Here is a 21,637-nt window from a genome sequence, read left to right as displayed (position 1 = left end):
TAGTGAGATCCAAGCAACTGTGGGTTAAGCCTGTTGAGAAAAAAAGCCAATATTCCAGAATAGATCTCACCAAGTTGAAGCAGAAGCCACCGAGGTATTTTATTTAATTTCAGCTGAAAATGAAAGGGAATGCCACGTGGGTCCTCTTTGTTCTATGCTTTTTCCCACTTGCATTCTAGGATGCCACATTTCAAAATGTTCACTTTTCCAACCATAAATGAGTTTTCTCCTCTACTTTCTGATGCCCAAAGAAAATCTCAACATTTTTGCCTTCTCTCTCTCTCTCCCCCTATGCTTTCAAAACTCTTTCTCTACTAAGGAGATTCCCAATATCCTAAAATTTCATACATTAAACGCCTTTGCAACTGCTAAAGTCAAGTTTCTCCCTCCATAGCATCCCTCTTTCCACAGCAGCCTTTTCCCTTCCTTCTTGGGTCCCCTTTTCCCATTTTCCTGAATGGATGTTCAGGGGGGAGGGGGGGAACTTATAATCTCACCTTCTTAGTTTCACTGGGCACTCTCTATCCCATCTTTCCCTCTCCCCTATTGGAGTGCTGGACCTGCTTGCACCGTGCTGTGAGAAGAGTGGCAGAAGCTGTGTCCAGTCACCCCACCCAACTGCCAAGTAGCAAGGGGGTCCAAGCTACAGTCAAGAAGCAGGCAGCCAAATGGGAGTACTGCACCACTATTTCAGCCTCCATCATCCCCAGCCTTCTCCATCTCCACCTTCATTCTCCATTTCCCATGGCTCAAGACCGTGACACTCCTGCTTCTACATCATGTGACCACCTTCCGTGGGCTGGCAACCCCAGCCAAAACTGGTCTTCAAGTTCCTGCCTTCCACCAAAAACAAAATTTTGGTACCACTTTTCACACCCTGTTGGTTCTTGTTGCTGTTAGCTTACATTGTTTCAATTAGCTCTCAAATTGGTCAGCAGAGCACAATCTGATTTGTCCAAACAGAGGCCCTGGCTGAAATCTAATGTCTTGAGTGCGAGGCTTAAGAAAATGGGCATGGCCATTTCCAGCCTTGCAAGGGGGGAATGTAGTCAAGGGTGACACCCCCCCCCCCAAATAGAAGATAGTTTATAATCAGGAAACTTATAGTTTTGCCAAGGACACCAGGCTGACACGGTATAATGATAACATTTAAATCTTGGGCAGTTTGCAGAGCCACAATAATATAATGACCACAATAAGGAATGCTTCCCATGTTAAATCTGTGTACATTTGATATTCTATATTTTACATTGCATATATTTATAGCAAAAGATCACAAGGGAAAATCATGTCACAAAAGGTATTCTGACTTCTAAAACACATCATCCACTAGATAGGCTTTCTCTCTTCCCTGTCTCTCTAACTACCTAACCTATAATCCCCTCCCTTGCACCAGATTCCCTATCCCAACCCCCTGTGGATATGGAGATCTAGATGGTCTCCCTCCTTCATCCATGTCCTTTCTGTGTGTGTTTCCCTTCCCAAGGGAGGGTCAGCCCATCTAGTTTCTAGATGTCATTGCCTTCCTGGACCCTCTTGTGAATGTCCCACTATCCCTTTCTATAATTTCGTACTTTCTCCCCACAAGAAGACCAAAGGAGGTAGGAGCCCCTTAAAGAACCTTGTGTATCCCAATCTGTGTGTAACCCCAAGACTGTATGGACCAGGCCTCCACTCGTATGGGTACTCCTGCAACCACAGCCCCTCATGTGTGTGTATGTATAATCTTGTTATGCTTTTGTATCACTTTATATGATTGTATGTATTGGTGTATAAAACATGAAGCAGGGTGACCTTGTTGTGAACTCTGACCAGCAATTCTAAAATCTGGGTGTTTCAGGTAGCCTCAGACCATCACCTTTTTGAAAGGACTTCCATGCATCCAATAAACTATTAGCTTTTCCCCCCAAGCTTCAGAGGGTCAGAGACCAGACCACTTAGGAAGATGAGAAGCCCTTGGACATGTTAATCATTCTTCATAAAGGACATTTCCTCTCTGTGGGGAGCAGGGAATGTTGCAGCCTTCCCCACAATGACATTTCCCCTTCCCAGAAAATAGGATCATCTATTCCCATCAAGATATCTGGATTGCTGCTAGTTAACAATGGAACTGATGCTGTCTGTGTCAGACCCACTCAAGGAAAATGTTTCAAATCTTCATGTAAATAGACAGGTCAGGCGAGATAGCTTTTGGCTATCGCCAGACCATTTGGACAAAAGGGTCCAGGACCAGCCATAGTCCCATCACCATGTCAAATATTTCTCTTTGTTTTGCTGTAGCTGCGCCTCCACTCTCACCATTGGCCAGCAGGGAGGCAGCATCACAGGTGAGGCTCAGGCTCTCATTGGATGAGGTGCGCGAGCCTCCAGCCGCTCCTCCCAGGCTGATGATGTCAGAAATGCCCTGATCAATCAGCGCCAAGCCAGCTCAGGGGGCGGGTGTGGGAATTTCAAATGAGAAAACTGTATAAAAGTGCATGTTTTGCTGTGCTATGTATCTCAGCCTATTTTGGCAAATTATCGTGGGCTGACATCACTTTCAGCTGACATTAAATAAAATATCTTGGTGACTTCTGCTTCAACTTGGTGAGATCTGTTCTGGAATATTGGCGTCTTCTTCTCACTAGGCTTAACCCACAGTTGCTTGGATTTCACTATCCACTGCTGCTCTAAATTGCTCGACAACAATCTGAAATGTAGCCTAAAGCACCTGGTGTTCATTGGTAGCTTTCCCATCCAAGTACTAACCATCCAAGTATTGACTTGTTTAGCTTGTGAGATCAAACAGGATTTGGTGTGTTTAAGGTATTTTGAAACCTTTGAAAGGTTTACCCTAAACTTATTTTCTTCTATGTCAGTATAGGTTGAACACTGCTTATTCAAAATGCTTGGGCCAGATGTATTTTGGAATTTTTCAGGTTTGGGAATATCTGTATTTGCATATATGTTCTAATGAGATGTTTAGGTCATGGGATGCAAGTCGAAACACTAAATCCATTTATGTTTCATATACACCTTACACACATATTATGAGGGTAATTTTATAAAAAGTATTTTAATATTTTTGTCCATGAAACAAAGTTTATGTACTCTGAACCATCAGAAAGCTTTAAAGGCAAAAGGTTTTTAAGAAAGAGGCAGTGGTGTTTATAGTGTTTTAATTATTTTCACTGTTTTTAATGGTGATATATGATTTTAACTGATTTGTTTTAACAATTGTAGGTTTAATTCTAATATGTATATGTTGAAGGCTTTAAATTACAATAATCTCAGCAACATGTGGACAGTTTGGGATTTTGTAGTATTTCAGATTTCTGGATAAGGGATGTTCAACCTGTATTGAATTTCCCCCAGTTAGCGTTACCGTTATTGCCTCCTTTGCTCTGGTCCCTGTTAATACCATTATCAGTTATTGCATGTTCTGTATGTGTGTGAATTTAGATGGTGTGTGGAACCAGAGCTTTCATAATGACTGTAGGAGTGCCAGAAAATAATGGGAGTTAAATGTGTAGACATTGTTAAATAATTACAGGGTGAGCGGGGGGGGGGGGGGGGCGACTTTATATTCAGAAACAAGGCCAAATATTTTTTTTTGTTTTGTAGGCTGGTTTGAACATGTCAGCTATATTGGCAGGCAGTACCAAAGCCCAGAAGTAAGCTGAACCATTGTCTCTCAGATGCAAGCTTAAATGTTCAAACTGCATTCCAGGAATTAACCTAGAAATTGTCTGACAGGCTTAGCAAATATTTGTAAAAGCAAAAATGACTAGCTTCAAGCTTTGATGAAATCAGTTTTGCATACCTCTGTAGGAATTAATTTTAATAGCAAATAGATTTACAGAAGAAGAGGGTCTATGAATATTCATCATTTCAGAAGACATAGTACAGTGCATACAAATTATGTTAGGAATATATTTTCTTTTTGAAGTATATGCAGATAGCAAGCAGAAGAGGACCAGATTCCTGCTTGTATTTATGCTAAAAGTGAATATAGTGGGCCCTTGGTATCCACTAGATCAGGGGTTCTCAAACATTTTACAGCTGCGGAGCCCTTTTTGAAGCAAAAGTTTATTATGGAGCCCCAAGAAATGTTTATATTATATTATATTATATATTATGTATATATATCAGACATGGGCAAACTTTTGGACACAGGGGCTGCATTGCATTTTAAAATTTGACAGATAGGCCGGATCAAGGCAGATGGATGGTGAGTGTTTGTGTGAACTAATGGGGAAAAAGCATGAACAAATTCCTATGCAAGCTGCACATATCTCATGTTTGTGCAAAAAAAGGGAAAGAAAGAACAATACAATATTTAAAATTAAGAAAAATTTAAATCAACATAATCTTAACAGTATTTCAGTGGAAAACCCCAGGGGCCATCCAACCCAACCTCCTTATGCCATGCAGGAAAAGCACAACAAAGGAGCCCCAAAAGATGGCCACCCAGCCTTTGCAATAACAACAACAACAGGAGCAACCCCAGGGGTCATCCAGTCGACCCCCTTATGCCATGCAGGAAAAGCACAAAGCACACCTGGCAAGTGGCAATCCAGCCTCTGTATTCATAGTAGCTGTAGTAGTAGTAATAGCAATAGGAGCAACCCCAGGGGCCATCGAGTTCAACTCCCTTCTGCCGTGCAGGAAAAGCACAAAGCACACCTGGCAAGTGGCAATCCAGCCTCTGTATTCATAGTAGCTGTAGTAGTAGTAATAGTAATAGGAGCAACCCCAGGGGCCATCCAGTTCAACTCCCTTCTGCCATGCAGGAAAAGCACAATCAAAGCATTCCCTGAGCGGTAGGAGAGAAATAGTATTTTGGAAGCAAAGAGGGCGAGGGGATGGGTGGGAAGATTCTGGGTGGCAAGGAAAAGAGTTTGGGCAACAAGAGAGGTGAGGGAAAAAGTGTCTGTGCTAGAGAGAAAGGGAGGACACTCCTGCTGCTGCTGTTTCAGCAGCTCCAAACTTTGATTTCCCTGCAATTCTCAGAGAAGGAAAAAAGAGGAGGTGGGAAGTAGCATGGGACCATGAAGCCCCTGGCTATCACTCATGGAGTTCCAAGGGCTCCAAGGAGCACAGTTTGAGAACCCCTGCACTAGGGTTTGGTTCCATGATCCCCTGCGCCCCCCTCTCGCCCTGGATACCAAAATCGGCGCATGCTGAAGTCCCATTACATACAATAGGGTACTGTTCCATTATTTGGGCGGAGGATATCAGGAGGTGCTAGAAATATAAGGATAGTTCATTTTATTTGGGGGGGGGGGAGAGAAAGGGGGTTGAAGGAGTTAAACCATTCCCCCTTGTTTTCTTGTTATTCTTCCCACCCACGTCATCGTTAAAACAACCATCATTTATGATATGGAAAGGGCTAGGAGACTAACCAGCGAAAATGGGTTTCCTTCTTCAACTCCGCCCCCCCCCCCCCCCGATAAAATGTACTATCCTTATCTGTCTAGGTCCTCTTTTGGAGTTCGCCGAGATAATGGAACAGTACCCACAATAGTATAATAAATACTGTCCCTTATATAAAATGACAAAATCAGGATTTGTTTTTGGAAATTTTGTTTGAAATATTTTCAAACCATGGATGGTTGAATCAATGGATACAGAATCTATTGAGAAGGAGTGTTGACTGTATATGAGTAGCTTGTGAAATAGCATTTTGTGGGCACACATTTATTCTTAACTACAAAATGTATCATGGAACAAATGTTTCACTGTATAAACTACTTTGATACCTTTTTCAAACTAAAATCATAGTAAAGAAGTATTTCAGACTTCCTAGACATTATCGTTTTAATCTTAAAATGGCTGTACTTAAAACAAATCTAGTAATCAGCACATCAGGAGAGAATACAGAGAAACAGCATGGTTTCCAGTTGGCAAGGGAGTCAGGCAAGGCTGCATTTTATCACCCTGTTTAACTTGGAAGTGGAACATATCATACTTAAAGCAGGATTAGACTTGGAGGAAGTAAGCATGGAGAAAAAAACATCAACGGTTTAAGAAATGCAGGTGATACCCTATTGCTAGCACAAAATAGAAAAGACTTGGAATGATAATTGAAGAAAGTCAAAGAAGAAAATGCAAAAACAGGTTTACAGCTGAACATTAAGAAAACAAAAAGAATGACCACAGATTATTTACATAACGTTAAAGTAGATGGCGGAGATATTGAAATATTTATGCTTTTCCATACCTCAGTATTAATCAGAATGGACAATGCAATCTAGAAATCAGAAGAAGGCTAGAATTTGGAAGGGCAGCTGTGAAGGAACTAGACAAGATCCTGAAGCAAGTATAATTGAATACTAAAGTTAGGATGGTCCGTTCCATTGTATTTGTAATTTCTATATATAGTTGTGAAAGTTGGACAGTGAAGAAGGCTGTTAGGAGGGAAATCAACTCCTTTGAAATGTGGTGTTAATGCAAAGACATGACTCAGTAGAATGGTGGATAGAAGGCATTAGGAAAAGAGGAAGACTACATTACAAGTGGATAGACTCAATCAGGGAGGCCACAGTTCTGAGTCTGCAAGAGTTGAGTAAGGCCATTGATGAATAGGATGTCTTGGAGTTTTCTCATTCATAGGATTGCCATAAGTCAAATTTGTCTTGATAGCAATTATTAACAACAATAATAATGAGCACATTTCCTCAATGGTTATTTATTTTAATTGCAAGTGACATCTTTTGTTGCAGTGGTTACCATATATTCTTCTTGACCCCATGAACTGCTTCCATCAAGAAAGAAAAATTGACTTTCTTCTGTTCCAGCTCTGAAAGCAAGATAAGAAAAGAAAAGATCCAGAGTTCTCACCCATCTTTTTGGAAGGTTGAAGAATTTCTTCCCTTCTTTTTTCAGTCTTAAAATGGATCTGCTCCCTCTTTATTCTTCAAGAACTTGAGCTCATATACATTTGACTTGTGTTTTAACCTTTTTATTTTGATTTAAAACTACACTCTGTACTATATCTACATAATTTTCTTGCAATAAACATATTAGGATGAATCTAGAATGCATGTTCCATCAGCACATGGTTCTTTCATTTGTGGAAATGAGTTAACTTCACCAGTGGGCGTTGCTGTGCAAATGGGATACTCCCACATGTGGAAAGGGAGATAACATAATTTTTTCCAGTTCTCCCGCCATATTGCATCACTCAGAGCCTCCACCTAGGATGTTTCAGAGGGTGGCTTTTCAGGGATATAGTGGTTTCTAGTATCCCCTTCCTTCTGCCTATGGGACTATCGATAGAATTATGACTGCTTGTATTTTTTAGTAATAGTAAATTTCTTTCTCATTACCCTTGGCCATTTCAAAAAATGCAGATACTGAGACACAAACAATTTTTGTAGATTTTTCATGTATAATATAGTGTATTTAGAAATGACTGTAATCAATAACTCTAAAAATACAAACCTTCCAAGAGAGAAACTTTAAACTTGAAAAGTTTCAACAGATAACAACAGATTAGGATGAAATATTTATAAAATCCAGCCTATCTATTGCAATTGGTACTATGATAAAGCATGCTGACTGAGGTACAAATTTATATAATACTTTCAAACCTTCCTTACTGCATGGGCAAAGTGGTTATTCAATATTCAATAAACTGTAAGAAGAAGAAAATTCATGCTTTGGGGGAGAAAATGCCAATGTAACACTGGTATTTCCACAGCAGACACCAGTCCCCGGCAAGGTGTTCCAACAGACTGACAAAAAGCTAAACATAATGTTAGGCGTAAGAGAAACTGATGTCCCTCCAGCACAAGGTATATAGTAGTTTTAATCCAGCCAAGTTATTTTGGCACATAGGACAGAAAAGATTCCTACAGGCCCCATCATTCTCCATTCCTACTGGTAAAATACAATCCCAAACCAAATAGCTAGCAATTTGCCTGACTGCGTTTTCATGGCACCCAAAATCTGCTGCCTGAAGCAGCTGTCTCAGTCTTCCTAATGGGAGAGCCAGTCCAAGAACCAAACCATAATGTCCCTAAATGGTCAAGATACCAAATAACATGCAAGTAATACTTAACCATTTTTCTAAGACCACTACCATTATGTAAATTAATGTTCAATGAAATGTTTTAGCAAGTGACTGGCAATGTTTTGGTCAATTAAAAGTGATGAACAATATATTTCAAGCAGAGTAATAAAAGAAAAACTGGCAAATCCTGTTATTGTACTGCCTTTGTTTTACACATTCTTGCTTAAATATCACATCTTCAGAATTTTTAGTCTCATTCAACATGTGGAAGGCGAGTTATGGCATGGGATGATGAGAATTTTTAACATGATTAAGCACAAAACGAAGCACATGGAGCAAAAATAAAGTTGCTACCCTCTGTGTTGATAGAGCCCCTCTGCTTTGGTACTGATCCATGAAAGAGCTTGCAGATGTAGACCTCTCACCTCATCCTTCCTTCACATGAAAAAGAAAACACCCTCCACAAAATAACAGTAGCATCTCAAAGTCTGAGCCACCCAACAGGCAGGGTTTGTATGGTGTAGGGAGATGTGTTGTTACTGTTACAGAGCTGCCTGCTCTTGAAAGGCAAAAGTCTAAGGTTAAATCTGGTGTTAAAAACATAGGAGCAACATATCTTGCCCAGCCTCATTTTTAGAGAACATATTAAACCTCTTGCAAACTGTAAATGCTGTAGTTTATTTAATTTTAAGCATTTATATTTCACTATTCAATAACCTTCCCAAACAAGTTTGCAAAATTCCAAAATAGTAGCAGAAATATGAGTGTTTATATTTTCTCCAATTTCTTAAGTTTCTCTGTTCAGCAAGAAAGAAACCTTAAAGTCAAGGCAGTCTTCTGGTCCTGTGCATTGGCCAGTTATATAACTGTTGGTGCTGCATCATATTATGCAGTACAAGCAATTCCAAGTTACGAACACAATAGGTTTTGTAGGTTTGTTCTTAAGCTGAATTAGTTTGTAAGTCAGAACAGGTACACTTTTTAAGTGTAACACCAGCAAATATATATATGTATATATGCATTTGATGGCATAGGGAAGGATGCCCCTCTTCAAATGATTGCACCTCACTTTCTGTCCCTGTGAAAATTGGTACTAAAGCTTTAGTGGAGACACCTTTTCTCCATGATAACTCTTTCAGAAGTGAATTTTACTTCCTAGGGCTAGATTTCTCCCTGCTTAACTATGAGTCATTTGTAAGCCGGATGTTTGTAAGTCGGGGATTGTCTGTGTAAGTGAAACAGTTATAGAAGTCAGGCATGTATTGAGTCACATGTTTAACAGAAGTCATCATGTGCACAAGTGAACTGAACTGATTTGAGAATTAATATGTCAAGGCCCTGAAAGTGAATTCCAAAATACTTTGGATTTATAAAAATTGTGAGGAGTTGGATCTTTCTTTCATTATTGGCTTTTTATCCCATATCATGACATAATTAGATGGAATTCCAGTCCCCTCTGAGGGTTTTTTGATGATGAACACTGACACACATAACTGCAACACATAAGCTTAATTGTGCTAAATGATGCTGGAGATGGTACACGGCAGAGCAGCATTCCAGCCAATGTGCTGATAGGACCCTCCTCACAGCCAAGAATAGAACTGGGCCTCTAAATAAATTCTGCCCAATCTTGTCCATCAGTCAGTCATCAAATCATCTCCCCTCTGCCAATAGATAGGAGAACTGTGCAAGCATATTAGCAACAGAGGAAAATTCAGTCCCTAGTTGATTCTAAATCTTCATATCTTTTTCCTGTTTCAAACTGCAAAGTGAATGCAAAAAGTATCCAATACCTTATTAATACAAGTAAGCTCTTTCACGCCACTGGACAGATGATATGCTTGCCCATGATGCCCACCTGCTCCTGTTTTGTTTTGTTTTTTCATTTTTGCAAGTAATGTGCTCTTTTTGTGTTTGTTAATGAATGAGGGGAAATGGGATACAGAGGGTTACTACAATGTATGGGAATATGATGGAACATACAATAGTCCATCCTTAGTGAATGCTCATTCAATTTAACTACAGTAGAGTCTCACTTATCCAACATAAACAGGCCGGCAGAACGTTGGATAAGCAAATATGTTGGATAATAAGGAGGGATTAAGGAAAAGCCTATTAAACATCAAATTAGGCTATGAATTTACAAATTAAGCACCAAAACATTATGTTATACAACAAATTTGACAGAAAAAGTAGTTCAATACACAGTAATGCTATGTAGTAATTACTGTATTTACGAATTTAGCACCAAAATATCATGATGTTTTGAAAACATTGACTACAAAAATGCGTTGGATACTCCAGAACGTTGGATAAGCAAGTGTTGGATAAGTGAGACTCTACTGTATATATAGAGTTTTCTTTGATTTTTTTAAAAAACATTTTCATTCAGCAGATTTTTTTTCTGAAATAATTAACAATCAGTTCACTCACCAACATCAGATGTGTGAAGATACATAAATTTTAAATATGTATAGTAGCAGTGTGACTTTTTTGTCAGTGAGATAATAAGTATTCCAAATCTTAGCCCACATATTAGAGTTATCCAAGGTGCTGGATTGACATACATTGTCTCATTGACATACATTGTCTCATTCTCCATCCCTCTACCTTGGGTTCACAACTTTAATGATCATCATCATCATCATCATCTTTATTTGTATTCCTCCCTCACTCCCCGAAGGGACTCAGGTCAGATTATTCATTTAAATTAACACAGAAAACCAGGATTAGATTTATTACTCCATTGACATACAAGTCAATAGCCATCACTGTTAACATGTAACAGAAATTATGGGATGTATACATTTATTTTTTTTCTACTATTTATGTGTTCTCAATTTAATTTTTGTTCATTGCATGTGATATTTTGTATGTCGTTCTACTGAAAATAATTTAATATTTACTATAGGAACATGAATTTCCTGGTCTTCTGAAGAGAAATTAGAAGGAAATTGCAGTTCTTTCATAGTTAATATTCATAACTATACTTGCCTCTGGTCTTATACTTTTTCTCCTCTTTCATTGAAAAGCATTCTTTGGACAGCTGCCATTCATAATCCTTCATGAGCATATTTCTTAATGGGACTTTGAAAAACAACAACAAAAAAACCAAACCCAAAAATCACCTGGAGGTCTGTTTCATCTGGAGTTTTGCAAGTGACAGATTGACAGTTAAACAAGAGCCTTTTGTTTCCTCTGGCTAATCCTCCAGATGTGATGAAAGTTTATGATGACTAATAGATTCTTTCAGCATTTCTGAATGATTGTTTTAAAGAATGTCAAATATAAGGAGAGGAAGCAAAACACTAAATGGAGACAACATTTAAAATATGACATGGAAGTACTTAAAAATGAGAAATAAGAAAATAAGTATTACAGATTATTGATAAACTAGAAAAATCGTTTGGTATAGTCTTGCTTTAAAAGGAAGATAGATTTAAAATCTTGTCATGAATGTATACTGTTTTGTCTTCTGACAGCTGATTAAAGAAACCAAAGGGAAAATGTACTCACAAAAGCCATATGAAGAGTGACACGCCTTACAGGTGTTTATATGCTAAAAGATGATAAAAAATTCAACCTATAAATTAAGATCAGCAAAAGAAGAAATAAAGGAAGATGTGTTTGATAACACATGGAAACCATTTATCAGCTTCATGTGCAAAACCACCAAATGACCAAGAAAGATTGTGAATAAACAATTAGAAAATATGTTATAATTGTATGCAATTAATGAAATTAGAATAAGTAAAAGTAATAGAACGGACAGAGCTGTATTTTATAATGCTATATGAATGATGTTGGGTGGTGGGAGGCATGTATAGATTTGTGAATAGATGATATAACAAGGCCTATGAGGTATGTGATGAGCTGCCAGGTCAGAAGGAGCTTCATGATAGAAAGTAGAGTATACAGGGTATCTCCATTTTGTCCAATTCAAGCATTCAAGTCACCGGTCATTATTATTGTTGCTTCAGGGAACCTATTTGACAAGTTGTCTATGTAATTTTCCAGCTTGGCCAATCCCTTCTTACCAGCTCCTTTTTTCCATTGTGGTGGAATATATATATTAATTAATAAAAGGGTATAGGGTCTGTATCTTGCTAAGAGGGCTGTAGCTAGGTAATTCAATGGTTCCAGAATAACCAGTGATGCCTGCAGCCTTGTCTCCACTAGCACACATATCCTGCCTTTGGGTTGCTGTCCCTTATTTCTATGGGCCCCTGCTAAGGAATGAGAAAAATAACAATTAGCACTTACAGTATGTCCATTGTAGCCCATGTCTATTGGAGAAATATGATCTCACATTTTTTCCAATAAATCCTCTAAATGAAAGGTCTAACACCTTCCTTGATCACCCTGCAATATTCTAGGATAGAAGTGACAGCTGAAGTGTCTTTTTGTGGAACACACTTTGTCAGGGTGCTATTACAGGCATTGCTCAGTGAAAAGGAAGATTAATGTAACAGGGCAATTGTAATATGTTAAAATAGTTTGGTTTTTTAAAAAGAAAATTGTTAACACAGTCACAGGAAGCAAGTGAAGTGGGAATCTATATCTTACATAACTGTTTTTATGGGTAGATTTGCATTGATCTTTTCACACGTGCATAAAGAACAATGCCCAAAGCTCTTGACCATAGATAAATGGATGTGTTCCAATTAATTATAATGTTACATTGCAGTTTTCTCTCTTCCCAAGCACCAAGTGATTTGATAGCAGATGCTTGATGCTCAAGTAGGACTGCTTTCTATTATAAATGGACAGAGACCACTTTACATGTAAATTTCCAAACATCTTGGAGAACAGGAGAAAGTACTGTTGAGGATGTATCATTCGTGAAGCTTATGGTCAAAGTGATTCTTTATTGTAGTTGTGCACCTTCCAGGAGTTACCAACTTATGGTGACTCTAAGATGAACCTTTCACAGAGGTTTTTGCAATCAAGCTTCAGAAAAACATCTATTTCTGTTTTATTGACTACTCTAAAGCCTTCAACTGTATACTTTCACCCTACCTATTCAACTTGTATGCAGAATACATCATGCGACGTGTGGAGCTTGACGAATCTAAGGCTGGAGTTAAAATTGCTGGAAGAAACATTAACAACTTTAGGTATGCAGATGATACCACTCTGATGGCTGAAAGTGAAGAGGAGCTGAAAAGCCTAATCACCAAGGTGAAAGAAGAAAGTGCAAAAGCTGGGTTGCAGTTAAGCATCAAGAAAACCAAGATCATGGCAACTACACCTATTGATAATTGGCAAATAGAGGGAGAAAGCGTGGAGGTAGTGACAGACTTTATATTTCTAGGCGCGAAGATCACTGCAGATGCAGACTGTAGCCAGGAAATCAGAAGACGTTTACTTCTTGGGAGGAGAGCAATGGCCTATCTTGATAAAATAGTGAAGAGCAGAAACATCACACTGGCAACAAAGGTCCACATAGTCAAAACAATGGTATTCCCCATAGTAACCTATGGTTGCGAGAGCTGGACCATAAGGAAGGCCGAGCAAAGGAAGATAGACGCTTTTGAACTCTGGTGCTAGAGGAAAATCCTGAGAGTGCTTTGGACTGCAAGAAGATCCAACCAGTCTATCCTCCAGAAAATAATGCCCGGCTGCTCACTGGAGGGAAGTATATTAGAGGCAAAGTTGAAGTATTTTGGCCACATCATGAGGAGACAGGAAAGCTTGGAAAAGATCATGATGGTGGGGAAAATGGAAGGAAAAAGGAAGAGAGGCCGATCAAGGGCGAGATGGATGGACGGTATCCTTGAAGCGACTGGCCTGACCTTGAAGGAACTGGGGGTGGCGATGGGCGACAGGGAGCTCTGGCGTGGACTGGTCCATGAGGTCACAAACAGTCGGAAACGACTATGCGACTGAGAGAGAGAATGACTATGAATCAATTACAGTACAATTCCCATATCTGCATGGGTTACATTGAAGGATTTTCTGAGGTTACATAAAGCCATACTTTATCAAGTGGGAGAAGAAAGGGCAGCTCCCCCACTTCTCTCCAGTAACGGGGGCCTTGTCGGAAATGACTGTGTGAATGAAGAAGATGTATGACTCACTAAAGATCACAAAGTGGATTTCCATGGCAGAATGTGGAATTGAACCCAGGTCTGCAGAGTTGTAGTCTATCACTCGAACTATTACACACCATGCTGGCTCTTGTGTTTCTTTAACACCTGGTAAAAAGAGGGTGTGTCTCCCATACAGGTTTGTGTAAAATTGTATGTGTAAGCATGTATGGTTGAATGGTTTTGCTTTGTAAAGTTAGGAAGTTCTCTATTTCACCTAAGGATAACACATAATATACAGATACAGTGGAGCCTAGGGAAATAATGTGTTGCAGTAAACCTGCCATTAAAAGGGCAGTAAATCACAGGCCTAGTTATGTTTAAGTAGCACATATGGGAAGGAAAAGCATCCATTTGGGTATTCATTTATTGCACTTCCTTGAGTATGTTCTCACATGTGCCACATTTGTGAAAAGCAATTTTTAAAGACATAAATTTTGTGAGAGAAACTTCAGCTCTTTTTTGCTACTGGCAATAACCTCCTCTTGCCTCCGTCATTGCCTCAGGCAGAACTGCTGAGAGATGTTTTAAAGAGATTTTTTACTTCTTTCTTGTTGAAATTAAACTCAAGGAGACTATTAGGATTTTGTTAGAATAACTGTAAGATACCAGATCTCATACAAAACACTTGTAATTTCAATTCATTAAAGAGGCTTCTACTCATACCCATATCTTTTGTGTATGTGTAAAATAAAAGTCATATGTACATTCAGTAGATTGGATCCAAGCCTACATTCTGCAGTTAGAGTGACTCCTTCAGTTTGAGGATGTGAATTAGATCCAGGGATGGCTCTCCAGATATTGCGGATGTCATAGGAGTGATCCTGGGAATTGTATTCTAATAGCCAGAGGGCTGCACATTCCCCATCCATATTGCAAAGGACATGCCATGGGCCTCAAGCCTCCCTCTTTTAAACATGCTACCTAGAATCCCGTGTGTCTTCTCTAGAGCAGTGCCATTAATAAGCCTACTCTTATAAAGCCTGGTTCTAGGTTGCTGGTTTCGCTTTTGAAGTCTGAAAATAAGCTGTTGGCATTGTTGAAATTTGTGGGGTTTGGGCAAAATTATTACCCAAGAAAGAAACTTAATACTCTGCTTTGGTCAGACCGCACTTGGAATACTGTGTTGAGTTCTGGGTACCACAATTCAAGAAAGATATTGACAAGTTGGAATGTGTCTAGAAAAGGTTGACCAAAGTGGAAAAAATCTGAAAGTCAAGCCCTATGAGGAGAAGCTTAGGGAAGTGGGTATGTTTAACATGGAGAAGAGAAGGTTAAGGGACAATATGATAGCCATATTAAAATATTTGAAAGAATGTAATATTGAAGAGGAAAGCAAGCTTGTTTTATGTTGTTCTAGAGCAGTGGTTCTCAACCTGTGGGTCCCCAGATGTTTTGGCCTTCAACTCCCAGAAATCCCAACAGCTGGTAAACTGGCTGGGATTTTTGGGAGTTGTAGGCCAAAACACCTGGGGACCCACAGGTTGAGAACCACTCTAGAGACTAAGGATCCTTCCACACAGCTGTATAAAATCCACATTGAACTGGATTATATGGCAGTATGGACTCAGATAATCCAGTTCAAAGCAGATACAGGATTGTGGATTAACTGCCTTGATATTCTGGGTTATATCACTGTGTGGAAGGGCCCTAAGAAACAGAGCCATTCCACCTAAACTTTAGGTAGAACATCCTGATGGTCAGAACTGTTTGGCAGTGGAATATGCTACCATGGAATGTGTTGGAGTCTTCTTCTCTGGGTTTTTTAAACAGAAGCTGGATGGCCATCTGTTGAGAGTGGTTTGACCATGTGTTGCTGCATGGTAGTAGGTTGAATTGGATGATCCTTGTGGTCCTTTCCAATTCTATGATTCTATGAACCGATGAACTTCCTCTCGAAATGGTGAATCAGTTCATACTCAAAATGCACTTTACTTTAAGATAGTACTATGCCATGCCAACTAGAACAATAGATGTGTGTGAACAGGGCCCTTCACTACTTACAAGCCAGAGTCATGATCCTGCTTAACTTGCTTCCCTCCAGCAGCAACAGTTATCAAAAGTACACTCAAATGCTTTGAAACATTCCACTTAACATGTATGTCAACAATTTTTCTCCACCTAGGATGTAGCATCTGATTACAAATCTACAAGTTATATCATTCTGACAGGAAAATGAGTGCTGACATAAGAACCTCAGATGTAACAAGTTGGCCGTATATTACTTTTGAGGACTGTGTTTTGCTTTTCTTTGCAAAAATATTTTTCCAATTGTAAAAAAGAGAATGTGTGGGAGAGTCGCTTCTTGACTTCAGCAAAGATTCTATGAACACATATTGAATCATTTTATCAAGTTGCAGTATTTCTTTTATTTTTTTTCCCCAACACAGAGAGGTCATTACCTCTCATCTGAGAGAGACAGAAACATGGGAAAACAAGAAGTACTTCATTTTCAGTGGTCCATAAGGGTTGTTACAGGAAGCAGGTGTTTGAGTGTGGCAGACTTGGATCTAAACAAATAGGGAAGGGAATATGAGGTTAGGCAGAAGTGTAAAAACCCAAGAAATTGAATATTTATTTCTCAGCCTCATGAGACTTATTTCCCCTCCCCCACAGTTGTTGTTATGATGGACATTCAACATTTGTTAACTTTGCAGAGAAAAGAAAAAAAACAAGATGTTTATAAAGTCCCACATTGTCATTTCTCTTTATTCACTTGGCTACAGAATAGGCTGAACTTTGCCAAACATTTAACATGGAAGCAATAATCTTAACACTTATTCATGGAATATCCTCCAACCCAGGTGGAAACAATTTCACCTGAGACTCTGAGATGTTTCCTATCCACATTTGTTTATTCCTTCAAGTCACCTGTCAACTTATGATGAATTTCATAGGCTTTTTGTAGGCAAGGGATACTGAGAAGTGGATTTTCTCCCAGTTCCTTCCTCTGAAATATACCCTGCAGCACCTGGTAGTAATTGGTTAGTATCCTGCTAAGTTCCTAAGATCTGATGGGATCTGGTGCCTTTAGGATATTTGGAGCGCAATTTGCAAACAAGTCCTGACAAGTTACATTTATATGATGCATGTACTTCAGTAATCAAACATGCTGAAAATATAGTATGTTTTCATTTATATGTATTCATCAGGTTATATCAAACCTCTTTTATAATTGGCATTAGCTTTCAATATTCCAGAATCTAGAACAATATTCAGAGTAAAAAGCTCTTTTATGAATTATTTGTGATACTTTCCCTCTGGAAAGTAATATGGGTTGACATATTAATCTAGAATAGTGGTTCTCAACCTGTGGTTCCCCAGATGTTTTCACCTTCAACTCCCAGAAATCCTAACAGCTGGTAAACTGGCTGGGATTTCTGGAAGTTGTAGGCCAAAACACCCGGGGACCCACTGATCTAGAAAAACAATGGCACTACTAGAATGCATTCTACAAGAAAAGAATGGTATCCTAATAGGAGTTCTCTATCATAAATTCATTAACGTGGACATCTTAGAGGCTCTACACTTTTAGGAAGGTTTCGTAAGCATTATATAAGCAAGTTCAGCTGATTTAAAGATTCAAACTATATCAAAAAGAGACCTCCTCTAAAACAGAACAAATGCTAACCTTGGCTTCATTCGTAATTCAACAGGACCCAGAGAGCAGGTGATATTCAGTGACACTGGCAATATGAGGAAAAGGGGAAACACTTTGCTGAGCTCCCCACAAACACCCTACAAACATATTTTGTTCAAAGGGCTGGGAAATTCTGTGGTTAATGCAGTAGAAGGGTACGGTGGAATAGTCCTGACCTTTAATGCTTAGTTAGATTTAGTCCTAGGTATCTATAAATAAGTGTTGCATCTTCTCAAGCTCTCCAAAAGGCTGTGGGGAGTCAAGGAGGAGAGGATAGTGCAGATTTGCGATTGAGAGCTGTATCATATAATTAGAGATGCTTTATCACAGCTGGTACATTATGAAAACTGCTAACTGTATTTTTCATTTTTTTACACCTTTCTTAAGGGGAAGCCACACATTATTTAGAATAGCTTGGGTTGCGAAGGAGTGATTAACCATGCACATTTCACCCAAACCTAAAAAAGCAGTGTAGTGACTCCCTTTTAAAAGATCAAAATGTAAAGTTACATAGGACAAAAGTCTCTTGCACCTTGGGAGGTTATCGAGCATGAAATGTCTGTAAAGGTCTGATAAACAGAAATGAGTTCTAGTAATATTGTTAAGTTAGGATATGAATCAAATCTGTGTTTAGTGCACATCCAGAGACAGCATAAGAAAATCCAAGAAATACCATGTACATTTATCTTTGTCAAGATGTTCATTGATCTGATTGCTTTCTACAGTATAAAGTAATAGTAACTGCATGCAAACTTGATTTTTTTTACATCTTTTCTAAACAAAGAGTTGCATGGCTAGGTTAGATTACTTCTGTATTTTCCATCCAGATTTCTCCCTTTATGCATAGACCGTATTATCACTAAGCTAATGTTTAAGTGAACTGTTGAGTATTATAAGTAGGTTCATATTGTGAAGATATTCACAGAGACAACATAAGGAAATGCAAGTTAATATTCAAACCTTTGTTTTGGTTAGCAGTTGCACAGAAGGAAACAACTTTAGGAGGAAACAACAGTCTGTCAGATATTATTACAAAACAAGTTGTAATATATTAGCAATCAAGATGAGATTTGAATAGCATATATGAGACCTTTGTAGATATTGCATTTGTTCAAATGTGTTAAGTTTAAATAGTTCAAAGAAATGTTCTCCCTATGCTCCACACATTCACTAGTCAGAGCTAATAGATGATAACTTGGTTGAAAATATGCCAGATGTCATCAGTCTAAGGGGTTCACGTTTCACATTTAATGCATATTCCAGTAGGACAGAGACCTACCATGTAACAGGACCTCCCTCAATTCCTTTTTAATTAAAGGAGAAACACAAAAATGCCTGCACATGAAGCAGAGACATTCATTTAAGGGAATTCAGTGTGTCACAATGCAATATATCCAGCCATGTTCACACATAACTGTGATACATAACCAAGGAAAATGATCAAGATAAATACCGAGAAGCAAAGCTTGTCTGTGGTTTGCAGTTATTTCCTTGCCATTCATCTGGGTATGCATACACATATATAAACACATCCATCATTTTTGCTAGACTGTATGGCAGTAACAGTAATAGAATGTCAGGTATGAGGATATTAAAGCATTCAAATTTGATCTTACCTGTAAAAAAGGCTACCTTTATGTGAAAAGGAAAAGGGGCTCTCAGCAAAATAGAACACAAATAGATAAACAACTGCTAACAAGTAAAGACATGTATTTTCCCTTCCTTTGCAAAACACTATGTTTCTATTAAAATCTTCTTCAGGGGAAATGAAAAGATAGAAAAACTTAATTTTTGAAAAGGAACTTTCAAAATTAGTACTTTACTAAAGCAGGAACCTTACAATGTTGTGGGTATCCAGATATACTTGGAGAGAGGGATTAAGAATGAGCCTTCCTATTCAGTAACACATTTGTCTTGGCTCTTCTTCAAAATTCTATAACATAACATTTGTAAAATTGTTTATGTTATTCTTCTCTAAAAATCAATAAGATGAAGAAGACATGTGATTAATTAATTAGTGCCATAAGTATGTACAGTAGAGTCTCACTTATCCAACATCCGCTTATCCAGTGTTCTGGATTATCCAATGCAGTTTGCCTCCCACCCCGATCCACAGCTGTTTCTCTAGTTTTTATGGATTTAATTTCCAACAATGTTGCTACTGTAAATTCATTTCATGCAATTCTATCTTTATTTGTAGTCAATTTGTTAGTAGCCAATGTTTTCATTGGTGCTAAATTCATAAATACAGTAATTACTACTTAACATTACCATGTTTTAGACTGCTTTTTCTGTCGATTTGTTGTAAAACATGATGTTTTTGGTGCTTAATTTGTAAAATCATAACGTAATTTAATGTTTAATAGGCTTTTCCTTAATCCCTCCTTATTATCCAACATTTTTGCTTATCCAACGTTTTGCCGGCCCGTTTATGTTGGGTAAGTGAGACTCTACTGTATCAGTTATAAATTGCCAATCCTCAAATGTTAGCTTTGCAAGAAAGAATTCGATACTGACTCAGCAAGTTGGTTACTTAGTTTTCAATCTCTGGTTATAAGTAATCAGTAAAAAGAAGTAAGTACTTCCTTCCTTCAATCTTTTACTACCTTGATTGCAAACAGGACAAGGAAGGTAAAAGGTCTTAAAGGATAACTAAGCCACAATTGATTATCTTGGTTATGTAGTTCACAGATCTAGGTCATTTAATCTGAAAAGAATGAACAAGAGATCCAAAACATCCTGCTGAGTTTTTTCATTTTCAGACTTTGAAGTCTCTAAGTCAGACAGACCCCTGGTTGTATAGACAATTGCTTTTAAGTTGGGCATTCTCATCTTTATTTGCTTATGGGATTTTTATCCTGCTTTTCAGCCAAAAAAGAGGAGAGGCTCTTAAGCGAGCTTAAAACATTCAGTAATAAGACAGTCCCTTCTTCTCAAGCTTACAATATTGAAGACATTACATCAAAAAGGCAGAAGGAAAAAAGAAAGCAAACTCTTAGTTACAAAGTTCTTAGAATGCCCAGTCAGAAGGTATAAACTAGGAATTTTTTTAAACTGACTTTGCCTCATATTTCTTCTGAAATGACTTTGTCCCACCATTCCAGTCATATGTTTACAAGATAACAAATGGACTTTTCATTATCACAATAGAGATTTATATTACCAAATATGTCACATGCACTTCTAATTGTATCATATGCATTAATTCCTAGAATGCGAAAGACTGATTTGTCTAATGCAGTGATTCTCAACTTGTGGGTCTCCAGATGTTTTGGCCTTCAACTTCCAGAAATCCTAACAGCTGATAAACTGGCTGGGATTTCTGGGAGTTGTAGGCCAAAACATCTGGGGACCCACAGGTTGAGAACCAGTGGTCTAATGGGTATTTCCCAAGAAAATAACAAATCAATTTACAAATTAAAAGTGAAAATTAGTTTCCTACTAATACAATAACACATTGAAATTAGTTTCCTACTAATACAATAACACATTAAAATTCTTTAACATTCATTAATGAAAGTTAATACCACTTTGACTACCACGATTCAATGCTATGAAATTATGGGATTCGTAGTTTGGTGAGGCACCAGAACACTTTAGGAAAAAAAAACTGTAACTCTCATGATTTTGTAGCATTGATCCATAACACTTAAAATGATGTCAAACTGCAATAATTTTGTAATGCATATACACCTGCAGACCAGCATCAAAAGGATCCAGAGCATGTTAACTTGAATGGAATGGTGACTTAAATAACTGGTGAAACAATTACTGAAAATGCATGGCACTGTAAACTGTGTAGAACGTGCAACAACTTTTAATAACTGCTCCTTAGCCATCAGAGACAAACCTGGAAAAACTGAAAAAGTTGCTACAGTAAGTCCTTTGACCATCGGCTGTTACAAATTAGCA

The sequence above is a fragment of the Anolis carolinensis genome, chromosome 2, assembly GCF_035594765.1.
Source record: "Anolis carolinensis isolate JA03-04 chromosome 2, rAnoCar3.1.pri, whole genome shotgun sequence".
Classification (NCBI taxonomy): domain Eukaryota; kingdom Metazoa; phylum Chordata; class Lepidosauria; order Squamata; family Dactyloidae; genus Anolis; species Anolis carolinensis.
The sequence above is the reverse complement of the archived record's forward strand: the minus strand, read 5'-3'. Positions refer to the sequence as shown.